General features: G+C 34.5%; 1 pseudogene; it reads right to left on the bottom strand.

The window, feature by feature from the left end:
* Positions 1 to 1,283: 1,283 nt before the first annotated feature.
* On the bottom strand, positions 1,284 to 3,221 carry LOC118555284 (histone deacetylase 2 pseudogene; annotated as a pseudogene).
* Positions 3,222 to 8,333: the final 5,112 nt, after the last annotated feature.

Below are 8,333 nucleotides of genomic sequence, written 5' to 3' on the forward strand. Positions count from 1 at the left end.
CTCCATGAAAAATCCAAGGTGACCTAAATTTCTTCCTGTGTTTTCTCTAGAAAGGTTAGTTTTGCAGTTTACATTTAGGTCTATGATCCATTTTCAGTTAATTTTTGTGAAAAATGTGAAGCAGAAGTCTAGTTTCATTCTTTTGCACATTGCTCAATTGTTCCAGCATCATTTATTGAAAAACCATCCTTTCTCCATTTAATTGCCTTACTCATTTCTCAAAGATCAATTGACTATTTGTGTGGACTCTTTATTCTTTTCCATTGATCTATCTGTCTATCTTTTGCTGATACCATGCTGTCTTGAATACTGTAAACTTTATAGTGAGTCTTAACATAGGGTACTGTCAGTCCTACAACTTTGTTCTTCAGTATTGTGGTGGTTATTCTGTGTCTTCCTCTTTTCCATGTAAACTTTAGAATGACTTTGCAAATATCTCCAAAATAGCTTGATAGGCTGTTGGTTGGAATTGTGTTAAATCTGTAGATCAAGTTAGGAAGAATTGACATCTTAATAATATTGAGTCTTCCAACCAATAAAAACAGAATATCTTTCATTTTTTAAGATTTTCTTTAAGTTCTTTCATCAAAGCTTTGTAGTTTTTCACATGTAAGTTCTGTAGACATTTTGTTAGATTAATACCTAAATAGTTCATTTTTGTGTGCTATTATAAAAAGTATGTTTTTTAAATTTTCAAATTCTAATTGTTCATTGCTAGTATATAGGGGAAAATGACTTTGTCATATGAACCTTATATCTAGTGACTTTGATATACTCATTTATTAGGTCCAGGTATGTTTCTTTTTCCTACATATACAATCATGTCATCTGCAAACATAGGCTTTATCTTTCTTCCCAATCTGTATACCTTTATTCCCTTCCCTGTCTTATTGCATTATTAGGACTTCCAGTATGATATTGATTAGAAGTGGTACAACAGGACATCCTTGCCTTATTCCCAATCTTAGGAGAAGACCACCCAATATCTCATTATTAAGTATGATGTTATCTGTAGGTTTTTTGTAGATGTTCTTTATCAAGTGACAAATTTCTCTTCTTTTACTAGTTTACTGAAAATGTTTACTATGAATATCTGTTGCATCTTATCAAGTGCTTCTTCTACCTGTATTATATGACATGTGATTTTGGTTCTTTAGCATGTTGATATGGTACATTACAATGATTAATGTTTGAATATTGAACCAGCCTTGAATACTTGCATTAAATCCTACTTTGTTCTGGTATATAATTCTTTTTATATATTATTCCATTCGATTTAATAATTTCTTTTTTTTCCAAGTACAATTTTTTAATAAAGATAATTACAAAAGATGGAAAATCAGCTCAGAAAGGCCAATTACTTCTTTAATAGATCAGTTTTTGACATAATAACTCGCATCAATTTTAAATACTATCACATAAAGCATGGTGGAGAAAAGAAATTTTGCTTCATAATTAGAAAACTCACAATAAAACTTGCCAAGAAAAACAAAAACAAAAAAAGCCATTTTGAAAATAAATACAGTCCATGCCAAAGTAGTATAAAATGAAGCCAGAAGTCTTCAAAAAGAAAAAAAAAATTTTCTTCCCAATATTTTCTCACTCTTTTATGGTTTCTGAAATTGGTGAGACATTCAAATTCAAGGGTTGCTGAGCTGTTCTGATTTGGCTCCTTTGGTATCTGTTTTTTCACCACTACTGTCCTTGGATTTATCTTCTTCCTTAACATCTGCTTTTTTGTCCTCTGTTTCCTTCTTGTCTTCTTCAATTCTAGCTTTCTTTGCTCCTTTCTTATGATCAGCCACATTTCTACGTCCTCCTTCTCCTTCATCCTCAGAGTCTGAGAATTCTTCATCACAAGCTATCCGTTTGTCTGATGCTCGAATAGAAATTCTCTTGTCTAGATCTTCTCCATCTTCATCTCCGCTGTCTTCATGAACAGCATCTTCTGGAATAGCTTGCATCTGGACGCCAGGTGCATGAGGTAACATGCGTAAATTTTCAAATACACGCTGTTTTATCTTTTCCATATATTCTGGAGTGTTCTGGTTTGTCATGTTTGAAGGACTAATATGCAGTTTGAAGTCCGGGGCAAAATACTCAAAGTAATCATTATATGGCAATTCATTGGGAATCTCACAATCAAGGCAACTGCAGTCTCGTATGTCCAACACCGAGCAACATTACGAATTGTGTATCCACCTCCCCCAAGCATCAGTAATGGTAAATTGAAAGTTTTCACAACTTCTACACATTTAGCATGACCTTTGACTGTCAGATTGAAGCAACCAAGCCTATCACCAGATAGTGAGTCGGCTCCACACTGTAGCACCACAGCACTAGGTTGATACGTCTCCATCACCTTTGAGATAATAGGCTTAAATATCTGCCCAGAGGACTCATCATCTATACCATCTCTCATTGGAAAATTGACGGCATAGTATTTGCCTTCTCCTGCACCAATATCCCTCAAGTCTCCTGTTCCAGGAAAGTATTCCCCATATTTATGGAGTGATACAGTCATTACACGATCTGTCGTATAAAAAACTTCTTCAACACCATCACCATGATGGATATCAATATCAATATATAGGACTCTCTGATGATACTTTAGTAATTCAGGGATGGCAAGTACAATATCATTAACGTAACAGAATCCTGATGCTTCTGATTTCTTAGCATGATGTAATCCTCCAGCCCAGTTAACAGCCATATCAGTTTGTTGTCAGTTTAACTTCACAGCCCCAGCAACTGAGCCACCAGTCGAAAGCTGACAAAACTCAAAGAGTCCATCAAACACTGGACAATCCTCTCCAACATTAAATCTCTGCATCTGCTTACTATACTCAGACATGTTATCTGGTCTTATTGAACGTAGAAATTTGATGTACTCATCACTGTGGTATTTTGTCATTTCTTCAGCAGTGGCTTTATGGGGCCTACATATTTCCATTTTTCTATATAAGCCATAATTTAGCCCCAAGTTATGGGTCATGCGGATCCTATGAGGTTTCATGGGATGACCCTGTCCATAATAATAATTTCCAATATCACCATCGTAATAGTAGCAGACTTTCTTCTTGCCGCCTCCCTGACTGTACGCCATGGGCTCTCCGGCCACCGCCGCCTCCGGGCTCCGGCTCCTCCTCCCGCTGAAGCTGCGGCTGGTGCCGCCGCGGCTCGGCGGGGAGAGAAAAGGACTGGGGCGAAGGTGGGGGTGGCAGTCCCGCAAGGAACGGCGGGCCGGAGGGAGGAGATGAAGGGGCCGGGAGGACTCGGCACCGCCCGGCCGAGAGGCCGAGAGCGCGGCTCGATTTGATAATTTCTTAAAGATGAAAAAAAAACTATGTCCATGAGAAATATTAATCTGTAATATTCCTTACTCATATTGTCTGTATTTAATTTGCTATTAATACTGACCTCATAGTATGAGTTATGAAGTGTTAACTTTGTTTCTATTTTTTTGGAAGTGATTGTGAAGAATTGGTATCACTCCTTTCTTAAAGTTATGATAGAATTTTCCAGTAAAAACATATGGGCTTGTGTATTACCTTTTGGAATATTTTTAGTTATTGATTCAATTTCCTTAATAGATATTGGCCTATGCAGATTATCTATTTCTCCTTGTGTCTTTTTAAGGAATTAATCCTTTTCCTCTCTAAGATATAATATTTGTGGGAATATAGTTGTTCACAGTATCACTTTATTATCCTTTAATGTCCATGGGATCAGTAGTAATGATTCCTTTTTCATGTCTAATATTAGTATTTGTGTCTTCTCTCTTTTTAATTGCTTAGACTAGCTAGGGTTTTATCAATTTTATATCAAAGAACCAACTTATCAATTCTTTTCAAAGAACTAGGTTAGGTTTCCTTGATTTTCTGTTGATCTCCTGTTTTCAATTTCATTGTTTTCTGCTCTAGTTTTTATTATTTCTTTTGCTGTTCTTCTGCTTGCTTTACACCTAAATTGTTTTTTCTCTAGTTTCCAAAGGTGGAAGTTGAGATTATTAATTTTAGAACTTTCTTTTTTTCTCATTAAATATTATAAATTTCCCTTTAAGCACTGCATTCACTCTCACAAATTTTGATAAGCTGTATTTTCATTTATATTTAGTACAAAATTTGTTAAATTTATTTTGAGACTTTTTGACCTGGTGTCATATAAAATCATATTGTTTTATATCCAAATACTTGGGAATTTTCCGAGTATTTTTCTGTTGCTGATATCTAGTATTAATTCTGATTTAATTTTATTGTGGTCTGAGGGCATACTCTGTATGATTTCTATTCTTCTAATTATGCTAAGGTGTGTTTTATGACCTAGTGTGGTTTATTTGTGTGAATTTCCACATAAACCTGTGAAGGTGTTATAATTATTTGAAGAAGTATATCAGTTAGATCAAGTTGATTGAAAGTACTCTTCAAATCAAATTCATTCATACTAATTACCTCCCACTTGGTCTATCAATTACTAAAAGAGATTTGAAGTCATCAACTATGGTAGTGTATTTGTTGACTTCTGTTTTCAATTCTGTCAAATTTTGTATCATGCATTCTAATACTCTGTTGTTAGGTTCATATATGTTAAGGATCATTGTCTTCTTGAAAATTGACACTTTTATCATATGTAATGCTTCTCTTCATCCCTGAACAACTTTCCCTGTTCTTAAGTTAGCTTTGCATGAAATTAATATAGCTACTCTACCTTTACTTTGACTAGTATTATCATGGTATATCTTTCCCAATTTCTTTACTTTTAACCTATTGGAATCAATTTATATTAAAACGGGTTTCTTGTAGATATTTTGGGGAAATTTTTTTATTCAGCAATCCCTGATAAATTCTCTTTTTTAATTGATATATTTATACTATTTACAGTATCACTATTTAAAGTGATCATTGATACAGTTGGATTAATTTCTACCAAGTTTGTAACTGTATTCTGTTTGTTACATTTTCTTTGCCTTTTTTTCCCCTCACCTTTTCTGGTTTTAATAGAGCACTTCATACAATTCATTTTATTTATTTTCTTAGCATATCAATTATATTTCTGTTTCAGTTTTTTAGCGGTTGCTCTGGAATTCGCAGTGTATGTTTCAAACTAATCCAAGTTCATCTTCTAATAACTCTGTTGCTTCATGTGTAGTACAGATGCCTCATACCAGTATTTGCAATTCCTTTCTCCCACCCTTATGACACAGATGTCTTTCATTTCATTTATCCATATGCTATGCTGCCCCGTAATTCAAACAAAAAGTTATCTTTTTTATCAACTAATGATAAGAAAAACAAAGATTTTTTCTTACTTTTATTTATGTATTTATTTATTCCTCCTATGTCCTTCTTTTCTTTATGTATATCTGAATTTATGACTTGTATCATTTTCCTCTTCTTGAGAACTCTTCAATATATCTGGCATGACCGGAGTGCTAATGAATTCCTTCAATTTTATTTGTCTGAGAAAGACTTTAATTTTTCCTTCAGTTTTGGATGATAATTTCACTGGTTATAGTACTTCAAGTTTTTCTTCTTTTTTTTTCCTTTCAACACTTTAAATATTTCCATGCTCTTCTTACTTACATGGTTTCTGACAAGAAGTCTACTGTAGTTCTTATACTTGTTCTTTTTTGGTTTGGCTTCTTTCAGGATTTTTCTCTGTTTTTGATTTTCTGCATTGTAATATGATATACCCAGGTGATTTCTTTTTGTTTTTATCCTGCTTAGTGTTTTCTGAGCTTCCTGGGCCTGTGGTTTTACATATGTCATTAATTCCAGAAAATTGTTAGCCATTTTTACTTCAAATATTTATTCTGATTTATTCTTTCTCATTTGCATCCATGTAATACTTGATATGTTAGAGTTTAAATCTGCCATTGCATTACTTGTTTTCTGTTTATTCCTTCTATTGTTCACTCCCTTGTTTCCCATTTTCTTTTCTCTTGTGGGTAATTTTTATTTTGAATTATCTACAGTGTTTGAGGATATATCTCTTTGCATACTTTGTTTATTTACTGGTCCCTCTAGAAATTACACAATATATATATAACCTATCATTGTCTTTTACTCCCAACATTTTGATAGTATAAGTGGAATGTAACGATCTTACTACACTTGAAGTCGTTTTACCCTCCATGTTTTATGACATAGTAGTCTTTAATGTTACTTCAACATACACTGAGAACCACACCAGATAATGTTGTAATATTTGTCTCATTAAAAAAAAAAAAAAATGAAACCCAGGGCACCTGGGTGACACAGTTGGTTAAGCCTTGGACTGTTGGTTTCAGCTGAGGTCGTGATCTCAGGAGTCATGAGATAGAGCCCTGCATCCAGCTCTGTGCTCAGTGTGGAGTCTGCTTGGAATTCTCTCCCCCTCCCCTTCTCTCCCTTTCTCTCTCTCTCTTTCTCTCAAATAAATAAATAAATCTTAAAAAAATACTTAAGGGGAGAATTATAGCTTATTATGTTTGACTTTTTATCTACTCTTTCCATTCCACTATTTCTTCTTCATTCTTGATGCTCCAGGTTTCCTTCTATTATTATTTCCTCTCTCTTTGTAGGACTTTCTTTAGCATTTTGTTTACAGCAGCTCTCCTGTTGATAAATCTCTTAGTTTTCTATGGTCTGAGATTGTTTTTATTTCTCCTATGTTCCTAAGTATATTTTCTCTAGATATGGGATTTGATGGGCGCCTGGGTGGCTCAGATGGTTAAACGTCTGCCTTCGGCTCAGGTCATGATCCCGGCGTCCTGGGATCGAGTCCCGCATTGGGCTCCCTGCTCCTTGGGAGCCTGCTTCTCCCTCTGCCTCTCTCTCTCTTTCTGTCTCTCATGAATAAATACATAAAATCTTTAAAAAAAAAAAAAAAAAGAATTTGAGGCTGTCAGTTCTTTTCTTTACTTTCTTTTTTTTTTTTTTTAGCACTTGAAAAATATTGGGCAACTTCCTTCTGTTCTCTATGGTTGCTAATGAAATACGCTGCTATCACTTGAATTGTTATTTTCCTAGAGGTAATATATTACATCTTTTTTGACTATTTTCAAGATTTTTTTCTTTGTCTTTTGTTTAGAGACAAAATATTTATTTTTATGTGTCAGTGTATAGATTTCTTTAGATTTAGCTTCTTGATCAAATATGGAAAGATTTCAGTCTTCATTTCTTCAAGTGTTTTTTTTTTTCAGGCATCTACTATTACTCTTCTTCTGGGACTCCAATGATACAAATACTACATCTGTTTTTGTTTGTTTACAAATATTACATCTTTTATAATTGTCCAAAAATGATTGAGTCTTTGTTCATTTTTTAAAATATATATTCTCTTTGGATGTTGAGATGTTCTTGCTTTTTGATATGACAAGTGATTTTGGATTGTGTTTTGCACCTTTTGTGAGTTATTTATATTTTATTTTTTCAATACACCTGTTTGGGTTCAGAATTCATGTCCTGGCCTAATTTTGCAGCCCATGATTCAAACAGCAGCTTAGTTTCAAAGCTTTTGCAATGCTATTTTGTTATCCACCACTTGTATGCTACTCTGCCAATCCAAAACCTGGGAAATACTAGTGTGGTCCAGTTTTCAAAACTTGTATTGCATTGCTTCTGTTTGCTTCCCGAATGGCTCAGACTTTATATGTAGATCCATTTGACCTGTTTGTTTCCTTCCCAGACCCATCTTGATTATTAACAACAAGCCTAGTCCTTAATCTTATACACATTGCCCCACAGTTCATTTCATTAATAAAATATGATATCCTGTTATAACACCTAAAGAGACTCAACCTAGCTTTTCTTTATCCAAGGAAGTGAGATTAATAAAAGATGTCAAGAGGCACCTAGGTGGCTCAGTGAAGCGTCTGACTCTTGGTTTCAGCTCAGGTCACAATCTCCAGGTCTGAAGATGGAGCCCCACAGTGGGCTCCATGCTCAGCAGGGAGTCTGCTTGTCCGTCTCCCTCTGCCCCTTCCTGCCCATACTATCTCTCTCTCTTTCTCTGAAATAAATAAATAAATCTTTAAAAATATTTTTAAAAAAGATGTCAAGATGATATCAGGAAAAGCTTAAGGAAAAGTAGAATTACTGTTTCTTTACGTATTGGGAAAGGAGTGGGACTCTGATTTTTTAAGGACCCTATGGGAATTCATAAAATGTGGATGTAGCTGATCGATAGAACAGTGTTCTGAAATACAGAGAGAGAGAGAGAGAAAGGAGGGGGAGGAGGGCAGGAGATTGAGATTACCTATGAATCCTTACAATTTTGTGAGGGTACTCTAATTATGGCTGTGATTAATTAGAATTATAATTTTCCCATTTTGTAGATAATGTGACTATTGT

Source organism: Halichoerus grypus, chromosome 1 (assembly GCF_964656455.1).
Source record: "Halichoerus grypus chromosome 1, mHalGry1.hap1.1, whole genome shotgun sequence".
NCBI classification, from domain to species: Eukaryota; Metazoa; Chordata; class Mammalia; order Carnivora; family Phocidae; genus Halichoerus; species Halichoerus grypus.